We start from the raw sequence: 14,797 nt of genomic DNA, 5'->3' as shown, positions 1-14,797 counted from the left end.
CATCTTCCGGTGGTAAACTTAACGATATTTCAGAAAGGTGGATGGTATTCTGGTATCAAACTTTATAACCACCTCCCTCCAGAGCTTAAACAATTATCTTATGACATTCCTGGATTTAAAGTGGCGTTAAAGAAGTTTCTTATCACCTGTTCTTTTTATACTGTTGAAGAATACTACTGCTGGAATAAAGATTGATACCTCATGTATATTTAGTAAACACTGTTTCCTATTGCTAGGATGCAACAACGGAATATGGAATAAAAATACTCACTGCTGTAATATAGGTGTATCATATATTAAGAAAATAGATTTCATATTACTATATTAAGAGTCTTGACGGTCTTTTAATCATGTATGTAATTTTAAATGTTATTTTGATATATGAATGTATTGTTGTGCAGTAGTTTTGTTGTATTGAGTATTTAAATTTTGACAATGATGAATGTCTGATTATGTATGTATATTTATATGTTATATTGTATTATTGACTTGTTCTGTATCTGAGGCAGATGCCTCTATGGATTTTTTTGGAACTGTAAATAAATGACAGTAAGCAATGCCACTAGTGCTCATAAATATATTGTGCTTGAGAACTGAGTGTTGTTTATGTATTCTTTATTCTTAGTTTCTTAGATGGGCTGGCAGCACTGAAAATCCCATTCTCCATAGTGAAGGACACTGTTTGGTGTGAAGCAAGCAAGGAGCGTTCAGGAATTCCTCACATGCCTCTTTCATGTCGCCTGTGAGAAGCTTGACTTCTTACTGAAGAATGAGTGCCCAAGATCCCTTCCCCTCACATGACTATTGTTCACCAATCATGAATTGGCCCTGTAGCGAAGCAGGATTTTGGAAACCAACAGTAGGAGGGGCATAAACATGATGCAAATTGCAGGAGAATTTTAATTTGTGATTGTTGGTACCTCTGGAGGGGCTGGAGACTGCTGTCTCGGCTGGCAGAGGATGTGACTGAGTCTGGACCTAACAAGGAGGATTCAGGAATGGTTCCCCTCTCTTCTGCGCTCCATCTACATGGAGGGCATGTCACTAGGTGCTAGCAGTGAGGAGTCTGTGAAGCCAAGGTGTGTGTTGTCTCAGAAGCAATGATTTTTTTAGTTTTTCATGAAGATTTATATTGTGATCTTCTGGGTCAGGACACTGTGTAGCTTGCAGGTGGGTATCAGCCTGGAAGCTGCAGGCACGTATGTTGCTCTGAAATTTTGGGTATTCTCCTGTAGAATAAGTTGATGTTCAGAGGGACAGGTTCATTTGCATATTGACTGCTGATGCACTTCTGGTGGAAGGATCATTTTAACAGTTTGCCATGAACCCAGCACAAATTCTGTAGTTGGAATTTGCAGCTGTGTCAGGCTGCATGCTTATTAAAGCTCTTGTTAGGTTGAGAATTTGTTATGTCAAAAATAATTATATTAGAAATACATAGCAAAAATGTCCTGATATACTCTGATATTAACCTTTGAATACAGTGGTCCCATGCCACATATATATATATATAAGGTTCTGGAAGGATATTCTGCTTGCTGTCTTGAACTGTTACTGTTAATGCAACTAACAGAGTTGGACATCCTCTGAAAGATATTGTTCTTGTTGACAGGAGTTTGGTGGCATCCAGTGAAGAAGTCATTGTTCAACGATTTCATTGTGTTTGGGCTGAACATGGAGGATCTTAAGAGGGATATGTAGCAAATTCTCCCTGTTACTATGCGCCATCTGCAAGCATTTTCTGTAGCAAAGGTGCGTGTCATATGTGAACCAAATTATGGGGTGCGCTGTGGGGAATTTGGCAGTCAGTGGGGCTGCTTCAGTTTGCACATTGCAGTGGAACCGCAATTTAATGTTCAATTTCAGTGACCCCAAGTCAATCCTCTCGGTGCTAATTTCCCTCCATTTTAAACCTTTGGCCCTTTACTGTCCAAATGCACTTCTCCCATAACAAAACTTAAATACAGTTTTCACAGTCATCAGAAACACACTTATTTGAACTCTATCATGGTACTGGTTTGGAACCCTGATATGTTGAGAGTTTGAAATATAAAGAATAATTTTGTCAAAAATAACCTGTCACTGCACATCAGGTGCATGTGCTTTCATGTGACCTGTCTTGCACTTTGAGGGCTACATAACTTATGAATATTTTGTATTTGTATGTATTTTGGAAAAATTTCTTGACCAAAGAGTTGATGGAGTCATTATGGAAATGGCTTAGTCACGTTAAAATATGAATGCCCATTTGACGCATTCGGTAAAGACAAACTGGATAGGCCTTACTGGGAGTTCCTTGGTAACAAAAGACAGCATACTCATTCATGCAGAAGTTTTCTCTACCAAATGCTTCTGTTTGCAGAAGGGTTGGTTCTTGAAATTGTGTCTGTGTAGTGAAGGTCTGTAATGCGAACACTTGTCATTGTTAGTAGTGGAGATGTATTCATAGAGAAATTTTAGCTGTTCACCTTTCTAATGAGAGTGCTCTTCTTCATCCATCAGAAGTATAGGCAGGCTCACTTTCTCCACCCATTTAGCTGTACCCCTTGCACTTCAACTTGATGGCCTCTTTCCGGACATCTTGATTAAGAGTAATAGCTGCACAGTCTCAAGTAGGATGGGAACATCATACATGTGTGTGAGCCATGCATATGATCTGATACATCACAGGTCCCTGTGCATATGCAGCATGAATTTATTTCCACTCTGTGTTTAAGAGCATTCATTTTGATCTCAAATTTCTGTAAGGGTGAAATAATGTTCTTATTCACTCACTCCTTGGTTTGAGGACCGTGTAAGAACCCTAACTGTCTTTATGACAAATGCTCGTTCTTTCTTCTTATTTGCCTTTTACCTTCATTTTGCCACTTTCAGCTTCTGTAAATCATTCTCTGTGTTCCAGCCATCTCAGTCTAGCCTTTGACCTTGTGGCCTGCTTACAAAAATTTCTTAGCCTCCCTGCTTTGTTCCACTGTAATTGCATACATGAACCCTTTTGTTTAGCCTACAAATGCTTTTTGCTTCCCCCCTACGTTATTTTATGAACATTTGTATTGCAACATAACACCTGAAAGCTTCAATCTGTCCATCTGCTGGGCTGGCCTTCACTGAGAACATTCCCATGGCAGCATGGAATGCACTATTGCTAGATGGAAAATTGTTGGAACATGTTTCCACAGCAATGAGTATGACTGAATAAGCAATGCATTGCCTAGAGATTCACATCAGTCCCTAGGCAATGCATACAGAGGCAGTTCCATTGTAATGGATAGGTAAAGGTTGTTCACCCAGCAACAAAAGAGCTATGCAAAGTAGGTACCCATGCAGATGGTGATCTCTATATGGTTCAATCAAAACCTACCGCAGGGGGAGATAGAATCCAAGGAGATGAGATGCTGGAGAGACCTATTGACTGCACCAAGAAGATGAGATGCTGGAGAGACCTACTGACTGCACCAAGAAGATGAGATGCTGGAGAGACCTACTGACTGCACCAAGAAGATGAGATGCTGGAGAGACCTACTGACTGCACCAAGAAGATGAGATGCTGGAGAGACCTACTGACTGCACCAAGAAGATGAGATGCTGGAGAGACCTACTGACTGCACCAAGAAGATGAGATGCTGGAGAGACCTACTGACTGCACCAAGAAGATGAGATGCTGGAGAGACCTACTGACTGCACCAAGAAGATGAGATGCTGGAGAGACCTACTGACTGCACCAAGAAGATGAGATGCTGGAGAGACCTACTGACTGCACCAAGAAGATGAGATGCTGGAGAGACCTACTGACTGCACCAAGAAGATGAGATGCTGGAGAGACCTACTGACTGCACCAAGAAGATGAGATGCTGGAGAGACCTACTGACTGCACCAAGAAGATGAGATGCTGGAGAGACCTACTGACTGCACCAAGAAGATGAGATGCTGGAGAGACCTACTGACTGCACCAAGAAGATGAGATGCTGGAGAGACCTACTGACTGCACCAAGAAGATGAGATGCTGGAGAGACCTACTGACTGCACCAAGAAGATGAGATGCTGGAGAGACCTACTGACTGCACCAAGAAGATGAGATGCTGGAGAGACCTACTGACTGCACCAAGAAGATGAGATGCTGGAGAGACCTACTGACTGCACCAAGAAGATGAGATGCTGGAGAGACCTACTGACTGCACCAAGAAGATGAGATGCTGGAGAGACCTACTGACTGCACCAAGAAGATGAGATGCTGGAGAGACCTACTGACTGCACCAAGAAGATGAGATGCTGGAGAGACCTACTGACTGCACCAAGAAGATGAGATGCTGGAGAGACCTACTGACTGCACCAAGAAGATGAGATGCTGGAGAGACCTACTGACTGCACCAAGAAGATGAGATGCTGGAGAGACCTGCTGACTGCGCCAAGAAGATGAGATGTTGGAGAGACCTGCTGACTGAGCCAAAGAGGTTAGATACAGACTTGCTCACTGAATAAATACAAGGAGCATCCAAGTGTTGAAGACTTTGTGTCTTATTGTTCTAATAACCTTTTGAAGTGTCATTCATCAATCCAGAGAACTTGTTGCATTACCAGCATATGTAACAGTATTTAATCTCATTCCCCCTTGCATTATTTGTGGATGTCCAGTCACGTGTATTCGCTGCATTTCCCTCCAGCAGTAATTTAATGTTCTCTGTCAGTCAGATGAACCAGATAATGGCCTATATCACACTTCACACCACTACAGCTCCCACATCTCTGGTAGAAGTTATCTAGAGATCACCACACTTCCTTGTGTATCTTGTTGGCGGGAAAATGCATGCTGACAGCAAAATTGGTGGCTTTCAGTTTGTTACTGTTGGATAACTCATGTGAACTCCATCTTCCAGTAGTTCAGTGAAATATCTCCTCTTGTCCAATATTTGATTTTAGATCACCCACTCTCATCTTTTCCTCCAGTTGGTGTGTGAGCCCATTTGACCTTTATAATGTGGGACTTCCCCGTGTCACTAAGTTAACTTATGGTTCTAAATCCTGTGGACCAAATGCATTACTGCCCGTGCTTCCTCACATTCCTTCTGGTCTCTTGAATTGCTGCAACAGGAACACTGTATGTGTGTAATTCCATTTTTAATTGGCTGCTTATGAACTGACCGCATCCCAAGTCGCAAAATACATGGTCTGACACTATAGTTAGAGAACTCATCGCAGTAAAGGGGCTACATGCCTCATTGCTGAATATCACTGTGGTCACCTTCAGAGTACTCTGCTTGGAAAACTATGCACCTGTGCCAGCACCTAATCCACCCTTCAAAACAATTTTAGAACTGGTTTTGTGGAGATGCCTTCAGATATGCCATTGTTATTACTCCTGATGTCATCAGTGTCATCAAAATGCCTTCCTTTCAATGTTTCCTTTATCTTTGGGAACAGAAAAAAGTCACCGGGGGCTAGATCAGGTGAATAGGGTGTTCCAGCACATTTATTTGTTTACAAGCTATAAACTCCCTCACAGACAGTGCCGTGTGAACAGGTCCTTTGGGACCATTTTTGCACACACCTTCCTCATGTCAAGATCTTCAGTTAAGATTTTCCTAAATGTTTCTCTGTTGATGTTTGCCTGCTCTGCTATGCTGCTGACAGTCGGGTGACAATTTTCACGCACAATTTGATGAACTTTTGCAATGTTTTCTTCACTTCTGTTCATTGCTGGCTGTCCTGATCTCTCTTTATCAGTAACACTACCTCTTCCCTCAGAAAAACGTGTCACCCTCTTGTAAACTGCCGTTTTCTTCATAGGATCCCCGTAAACTTGCCTTAACATCTCTCTGATTTCAGTTTTCACTTCCACTCTTGCCAAGAAGTAATAGATTCCACTCAGAAAGAGACTGCCATACATCAACAATAACATAGCTGTGAAACACTGATATGCCAACATCATCAAAACCATACTGAGGTTTGTGTCAACTGCTGCCATGACAAGCACATGGTGGCGAGTTCGCAAACTTTATTGCCAGACCTCATATGACTCACTGGTCTGATAACCTTTCCTTGGTTATTTAAGTTTTTCACCTGATTTCTGTCATCAGGTTTTTTAACACACAGTGTTTTGCAAGGTGAGATTGTTGACTTTAGCTCAGCCCTCTTCTCTGTGGCCCCCTATAGCATAGTTGTCCAGGAGTTGGGTCACAGACCTCACCAAGTAGAGGGAATTTTGAACTCATGAATCATATGTTCATGTTTTATGATATATATAACTTGAACCCAGGGGCACACCAAACTCACTAAGCTTCATTATATTCCTGTTTGTTTCTGTTGACTTGGATATGTTGTGTATGTCATTAAGTCAAATGAGGGAAAGATGTGCACACAAAACTTAGTTTGGAAAACCTAAAAGTGGTACCTCATTTGGAAGTATAATATTGAACTGGATTGAATTGGCTGAGGATATGACTCCATGGCAGGCTTTATAAAATGAGTGTTTGCTTAATTTGGTTGTCTGTTCCTTAAGCTCAGTGCACAGTGGGTGCCCCAAGGGGGGTAGGGGCGGGGGCAGGGGCGTATTGACTTGCTTCTAGGTAGCTCAGAGGTTGTTGATTACTGTTGTTATGGTGCTAAGGCAGTTTGTTTAATATTCTTGGCCTTTGCCTGCCTCATTAATGCTGAAGAATTGCATGTCACAGGTGGATTTGCTTTATCAGCAGCATTCTTTCAACTTTATAGGTTTGTGTTAAATGACAGGATGTGGTCATGGCCTAATTTAAACTAATGTCCTGGCAGTTCCGTGGAGGAATTGATGAAAGCCTGAAAGATCTCTAGTCACAATAGCAGGCTGATAAGGAAGGTGGCAGCACAGTCAAGTTCATATTGTTGTGATACCTGATGTTATGTCCATGATCATTCCCAGATTGGTAATATAGTTCAGTGAGACTGCATGACGAGCTTTGGGATACTTTGGTGCTTTGCCCACAGAGTTAAATCAGCTGAAACACAAGGTGATCACTGACCTCTGTACCTCTTAGATGCAAGCCGTGCTGGGTGTGTTTTGGGGGAGAAACAACAGTTAGTTTTGTCATGTTGACCTGCCTCAGAGGGTAAGCGTTTAAGTAACTGTACAGAATGGTACCAAGCCATTTTGATTCCTCTTAAGAGTCATTTTCTTCTCTGCAATTAATGTTCATAACACCAGCCATATTTTCTCAACATGCATTGTGCTACTGCTTATCCCATTTGATATCAGATTGCTCTTAAATTAAAAAATTCTGTAAAGCATATCTTAAACAAAAAATTCTAGGGGAAGGTCCTTTTCAACTTTGGCCAGAAAGAGGAAGAGAGAAGACTTGGAGGTGTGTGAGAATGGGGTGCTGAAGAGAATATTTAGGAACTACAAGAGAGAAAGTGGGTATGATGGGTAGGGCACATGGTAGAAGATAAGAGCATAAAAAGTTTTGGTAGGAAGACAGGCGTATATGGGAAGATAATATTAAAACAGATCTTAAAGAAATGGCATGAGAGTTGACTGCTCAGGACAAAGATCTGTGTTGGGCTTTTGTGAATGTGGAAATGAACTTCTGGGCTCCATAATATTTCTGGAATCTCTTTTAACATGCTGAGTAACTATTAACATCTCAAGAAAGACTTGCTTTTAATCGTTTCTTGCATCCTGTTGTGTGTTTAATTAATAGTAGAGTGAATTTACTGACTACACAACACGTTTTTTATTATCACTACATGTTTCGACCTCAAGAGGTCAACCTCAGATGCATGAACACGGCTGTATAATTACATGTGGTCACATTCACTTTTCACTCATTCGACTCTCTATCTTATCCAGATTTACGCTCACTAATATATCGAGTTCTTTTTGTAAAACACAGGTTAAAATTATTCTTCTAATTTAATTGTTAAAAGTTCAAAGTTCGTTAATCGAAGTTCAATTCATGTCACTGGTTACACTTTCACTTCTTTTTACAGTCTCATTTTACTTACACTCACAACTGTGTCTAGTTCTTTTTTAACTAGTTTAATTATTATTATTATTATTATTATTATTATTGGTTAAAAGTTTGTGTAAGCAATGACATGAATTGAACTTCGATTCACGAAGTTTTAACAATTAAATTAGAATAATAATTTTAACCTGTGTTTTATAAAAAGAACTCAGTATATTAGTGAGCATAAGTCTGGATAAGATACAGAGTCGAATGAGTGACAGTAAATTCACTCTACTATTAAAGACTTGCTTTATTTGATTGATGATTCTGAAGTATGTATGTATGATATGGAAAGCATAAGTGGTGATGTGCACATTTGATTAATGATTCTGATGTATGTATGGGTGCTATGGAAAGCATAAGTGGTGATGTGCAAATTTTTTAGGTTTGAGACTGCATATGGCACTTCCCTGCATGAATCCTAATAGTCCTTAGGAAACTTCTGATTTTATATAAATCAGAGGGCAGTAGGATGAGGTCTGTGCATGTCATGTACATTTGCTTACCTTTCCCTTGCAGCTGTTGTGATGCTCATTTGATTCCAAATCCATGTAGTGATTTTGTGATGGAATCGTGTTACTCTGCTCAGGAAGCATGTCACTGGAGCAAACGCATAACTCCCCCGGTATCTTCACTAGGACTTTTTTTTTTTGCTCTTTCCAGTGAGTACTGTATCTCCTTAAAGCATGTAACCCTTTTCTGTATGAATGAAACAAACATTAGCATTCTGGGCAGCACAGACTCACAGTTGTGGTGAAATACTGAAAATGTCTGAACACTGTTTTGTTTGTTTACAGTTAGTGTGTAGCAAGTGAACACATTGCAGACCACCTGTATCAAAATGTGATGTGCTAATGGAGGAGTTTTCAGAAGCAAGGTTATCAGTCATTTCGCATTAGTTATTTCGGGAAGGAAAAAAGCCACCATGTGTTGCTTCATTATATTTGGAAATTGCATGTGACCATTTTCTAATTACTAAAGTAGCTGATGCCAGTCACAGTAGCCGAGCGCTCTAAGACATGTACTGTCTTCGCTCGCTTGGAAACAAGGATCGTGGGTTCAAATCCCACTCAGGGCATGGATGTTTAGTTTGTGTGTGTGTGCATTTTTCTGTGTTTGTGTACAGGTAGAGGCCTTGTGATGAGCTGATCACCTGCCCAAGGAGTCCCACCGAATGTGTAAAACCTAGGAAAACCAAAGTGAACAGAGAGGTTCATGGAGGTAGGCCTAGGCCCACTGGGGCTGTAGTGCCAAGGAAAAAAAAAAGTACCTGGTATCATTAACTTCATAAAGGAAAGGATCATTGTCCTAAGATAGTTGCAGTGAAACAAAAGATGCTAGCTCACAACTCACCTGGCAGTGATAATTATCATGGTGTTGGATGTTGGTAGGTGATCATTTTCAAAGTGGGGGGAATTTGTGGGGAGGAACAGAGTTTTAACTCATAAAACATGGATTGGAACAGGTGTGAACTTTTCAATTTTAGCAGCATGTCACATAAAGGTTAACATGCAAAAATGAATGATTATGTATTTACTCTTGCCAAGGCCGACTCCTACTGTAACATCCTCAGGAAACTTCGTAAGGCCATTCAACGGAAGCTACCAGGACTCCTCACCAAAGGCGTGTTGCTCTTGCATGACAACGCGCGTCCCCATACTGCCAACAAAACAAATGAGACGCTGTGAAATTTCAAGTGGGAAGTCCTCGAGCATCCTCGATACAGCCCTGACCTTGCTCCAAGTGACTTCCATTTTTCAGCCCTCTTAAACATCATCTTTCGGCTGAACACTTTCCCGACGATGAAGCTGTAGAAAGGGAAGTCACCGCCTGGTTCCGACAACAGCTCAAAGAATTTTATGCTGCTGGTTTTCAGGGGCTTGTGAAACGATGGGACAAGTGCCTCAATGTACAGGGAGATTATGTTGAGAAATAAAACCATTTTTCAAATCAGTACTCTTATTTGTTTAAGTTCTATATCCATTTGTAACTTACTTATTGACTTACCCTCATATTTTGATACCATGCATATTGTGCCTTTCCAGCTGCCTACAACTGGGGCTCTGCAGTCCTCCAAAGAAGCAGTTCTGAGATTCTCCATGCCCTGCCTACTCCCTTACAGTACTCAACTAGGGGGGATATGAGAGAAATTTTATCATGTTTATAATGCACTGTAGAAATTACATTTCACTTCATAACCAAGGGGTAAGTACATTACTGACCAAGGTCCAGAAATTCTGGGCTAGAAGAATGAATGTGAGATGACATACCTGTGGCAGGGGATCCTTGATGGTGCACAATCCTTGCTCACCCACGCACTCGACACAGATTTCTTCGCTGATACCGCTCCTGAACTGCCAATATACTGTAACAATTACATACTTTTTTTTTATTGCTAGTGGGGTGGGACTAAGTCCCTTATACTGCGGCCACTTCTGGCCTATTGTACCAGCCCCAGATGATAGGTGAGGGTGATTGTGGAGCAATTGGTGGAATGAAGTTTGGCAGGGGATATCTAAGTACTCTGAGAAAACCTGCCCCAGTGTCACTTTGTCCACCACAAATCCCACTTGACCAGACCCGGGTTCGAACCCGAGCCGTCGCGGTTCTAACAATAACCCAACTGTGGGACAGTTTGTAGATAACCTGAAGACTAGTTTCACCACTGGACTTTATTTTAGAAGTCTGTGTAGAAGTAATTATGAGGATGATTGTGCTATTCTTTTGGACAATCTACAAGCGTTGCTCAGGACACCTGATGCTTCTTTCTTAATTGCCTCCGCAAGTCATGGCAAGGAAACTCCTGATGATGTCAGAGTTTCCATTTTAACTGTTTTCTCTTGCGTGCTGCCCTTCCTGTTCCCATGCTGCTGGTATGTGTTGTGGGACACAACTGCCGTGAGGTCTGTTTGTGGTTGACACTTATAACAGTTTGGCCTGTACTTGCTGCTTACCTTCACATATTTTCTTGTTGCTTTTTCAGGTGCCATTGAACTACTTCAAGGTATGTACTTCTCTCAGCCTCTGAAGTTTGTTGGCAGCTCAGGAAGATTTTCGGTGGTTTTCCAGTGTCTGTATGGCTATATCTACAAACTCGTCGATCTTGTATATTAACTTTCCATGTCTTCAGTAGAATCGTTTAGGAAGAATGCTTCAAGCTATATGGCTCACATCTGACTCACAAAAGGAACAAATTGTGAGGAAAGAGTCTGATTTATACTAGAAAACTTGCTGAAACAGGAAAGAAATTGGTGAAATCTGCAAATAATAAAATGAAGGTCATGACAATGGACCAGAGGACGTTGGCTGGATCCAATTGTTGCTGAATTTAAAAGAATTTTGAAGGAATAAAGAAATAAAATGAAATTGGAGTGAGCAAAGGTGTTAGAAGATGGAACAAAATGGAAAGATTTACAAGGCATAAAGAAGCATTAGAGAAAGCACTGAAGATGGGAATGATGCATGAAGAAGATTAAGGGATATTATAAAAAGAGACTGAGAAATAATTAGTAAGATATTGAAAGAAGAAAGAAATTAAGATAAGAGAATAAACAAGGCAGACCAGAGTTATGTTTGGTGCTAAACTAATAACTCACAATATGATTCATTTGTGTTCATGTGTTAATAATGTATGTTTTATATTTGAAATGGATCATCTAAATCAGTGGTTCTCAACTGGGGTTATGCCATATTTAGGAGGGGCCACAGGCAGAAGTGTGAAAAATTGGGGGCCATGGAAATTGTTAAGTGGGCCACAAAAATTTCACTTCTAAAATAAAATTGTTAATAATATAAAAGATAAAAATGCCAAATGGTGAGTACATATAATAACACAATAACTCAGTTTCCTTGTTTTTGTGTACCTTACTTAGAAGGGACAGAACCTATTGTACTTAACCGCGACCTTGGATCTGGGAATTCCAAGTACTGATAAACAGGTACTTGCCTTCTTGGAGCAGGCAAAGTCCTAACAAAATGATCAACTGGAAAAAATGAGTCTTTATTTTCCTAAATAGCTCCCATTCTTCTCATGACTTTTACCACCACATTTTTCAGTAAATTTCAGATGTTCTTCAGTTCAGTATTCAGGGTGTTTTGAAGGAGACATTTTTCTGTGCAAGTTCTATTATTGTGGCAGTTCCCTACTTTGAAGGTAACTTACAAACTCCAGCTACTGTTTTTTGACAACTAAGCATTACTTTTCATAATAATTTGAACTTTCATTACAAACAAATTATTAGCATTCAATAGAATTTAAATACCCCCTCTCAACAAAAGAAGAAATGCTGTGAAATGAGTACAGCGGTTTTGTGTTTATTTTAAGTAGAATGGCTTCCAAAGTAACTTTTATGAATATTAACTTCCAAAATTTTCCACATCTTAAATTTAGAAATAAGGCAGTCATAAATTTTAAAAATTCAAACTGACAAAAAAAAATTTCCGTATACCAGTTTGCTTGGTTTATGTTCAAAGATATAGATACAATTTCATATAGATATGCATATTTCGATTCTGGGATAGTATTGGATGTCGTGAGTTAATGTAATTTCCTTCATTGGCCACTGTTGACATTGAATTGCAAGATGACCTTTTTGTGTATATTGAGCACTTGAAGAATATGTACAATGATTTGAAATTTCTGTTTAGTGACCTGTTAGAGAAGACTATCCCAGACTGGGTGGTCCATCCATCTGAGGAAAATGTGGTTGATGTTGACATCGAATTACAAGAATATCTCATTAAACTGCAAAGTGATATAATAGACCAAGCTAGATTAAAAAACGACAAACATCTTTGGATAAACAGTGAAATTGCCAATAACTTTCCACAGCTTTGTGAGAAGGTAGAATTGTTTTTTATCAGAATTCCTATTTCATACCTTGCTGAACCTCTATTTAGTTAAGTTCATCTGTTATCAAAGGTTCGTAACTTTCTCAATATTGTGAACAGAGGTGATCTTGAATTATCTCTAACAACGCTGCAACCAGATATACAAAAACTTACTTGTTCTCAGCAGCAGCAAGGATCTCACTAAACCTAAGGGATAATAATAATAATGTATTATTTTTTGTTAGGACCATAATTATATGTTGTAAATAAATAAAATATGATATGACTAACAATTCTATTATAAATAGAGATTGTAGTTAATAAACATCTTTTATTATTTATATTGTTTATAAACAAAAAATACCTGTTTAAAAAAGTGCAGTTAATAAAGTATATATTTTTATATATAATATATTTACATTTATTATTATTAAACAATATGAGGGGTGGGAGCCACAGAAGTGAATGAAACTCAGAAGTGGGACACGAGCAAAAAAAGGTTGAAAACCACTGATCTAAATAATGCGGCATGTTAAGATACTGGGTTTTTGGACTTTGTCCATCGTCTGGATTGTAGATTACCAAGAAAAAAGAACAACGTTTCAGAAAATGAATATGTTTCTGTCCTCGGGAGAGGAGATGCCTACTCAGTTAGGCCCCTTAGAAAGAGCTAGCCTCAATCAACTCTGTATCTCTGTGTGTTATACACCATCATCAGAACCCTATAGTATCTACCAGCATGTTAAGGTTTTTACAACATGATCGCCATTAATCTGAGTAGACATGCTCCATTGATTTAATATTAAACAATTATAAGATCAGGTTACATCAACATTAATGATTTCACATCTATTATCAAAAAGTATGGTTTGAATCTCTGCTGGGTCTGTGTGATTTTGTTCAATTCTCTAAGGCAGATACCAGCTTTAAATGAATTCATTCCTTTCACCATCTCGTCAAAAACGGTGCTGATGTCACTTCGGCTACTCGCTGAAAGGTTACTGATGGAACGTCATGTGATAGTAAACATTCACCATTTCTGATCGCCAGGGCCCAGATTTTGATGACATGTCATGTTTTTTTTTCCTTGTATCCTATGCGATGCTCTTAAATATATAAATCTCGGATATGAGCTGCTGGTTACAGAAATGTAAACTTTGTAGGTTTATAGGTTTAAGGTCATTTTTTTCATTTTTGGGGTAATTTTTTGGTAAATCTTTGGACTTAAGGGTATTTCTTGTCATTTTTGCCATTTTAGGGCATTTTTCTTCATATGTTTTCTGAAATGTGAATAATATGGAAGCGAAGTGTTCTTTCTCTTTCTCCTTTAGGTCATTTTTCTGGATTTTTTCGGGCATTTTATAGGTAATTTTTTAAATATTTTCAGGTCATCAAAATCTGAGCCCTGCATATTACATTTTTGGGTCATATTTTAGGTAATTTTTCTGGATTTTATAGGTCATTTTTTAAATGTTTTCAGGTCATCAAAATCCGGGCCCTGCTGATCACTCTTTGCTCCTCTGCAGTAATTAACCATTTGTGTGCCAAATATAACAGCAGTTTCATAGTTGTACGCATTGTTGGACAGCATATCAAAACGGTACACTCTCCTTCTTTACTTTGCCCTTGAAATGTTTCAATAGTTCTTTTGATATCTTGAGTTTCCGCCACACAGTCCTGCTGCTATAACGGCCTCCCGGATATTTACGTTCAATGAAAGTACATAGGACTTTTTTCTGTAGTTTTAATACGTTTCCATAGTATTTTCGAAAATTTCAACATTCGCTCTGAAATTGTCCTTTTGCACAGCAGAGGGCAGTGTGACAGCTTAGTATTCAAAGTGTTTACGTCAAAGTGTGAGGCCACAAACAGTTCCTCCACTTAGTAGAACCGTACATACAGTTCTGCCTTTCTGTTCCATATGCTAATGTTTCTGTGTAGACAGCAATGCAACAAAACGCAAAGGTATCCCAACCATGTATGGTATC

At 39.4% G+C, this 14,797-nt stretch overlaps 1 long non-coding RNA gene across 5 annotated transcripts in view; it reads left to right on the top strand.

Moving 5' to 3' along the window:
• The window catches only part of LOC111867279, a 17,933-nt gene extending 4,721 nt beyond the window's left edge, over window positions 1–13,212 (top strand). The window contains exons 2-7 of one of the 5 annotated variants that reach the window (XR_002843323.2): window positions 626–1,079; window positions 1,613–1,752; window positions 3,367–4,451; window positions 6,958–7,079; window positions 10,025–10,184; window positions 10,963–13,212. This is a non-coding gene — a long non-coding RNA (uncharacterized LOC111867279). Of the gene's footprint in view, window positions 1–625; window positions 1,080–1,612; window positions 1,753–3,366; window positions 4,452–6,957; window positions 7,080–8,498; window positions 9,044–9,526; window positions 9,563–10,024; window positions 10,185–10,962 lie in introns of those variants that run through there. The other 4 variants (XR_002843325.2, XR_004513334.1, XR_002843326.2 and 1 more) reach the window with 4 other exon arrangements.
• Window positions 13,213–14,797: the final 1,585 nt, after the last annotated feature.

This window comes from Cryptotermes secundus, unplaced genomic scaffold (assembly GCF_002891405.2).
Source record: "Cryptotermes secundus unplaced genomic scaffold, Csec_1.0 scaffold1475, whole genome shotgun sequence".
NCBI classification, from domain to species: Eukaryota; Metazoa; Arthropoda; class Insecta; order Blattodea; family Kalotermitidae; genus Cryptotermes; species Cryptotermes secundus.
This window is presented reverse-complemented; position numbering and strand designations above follow the sequence as displayed.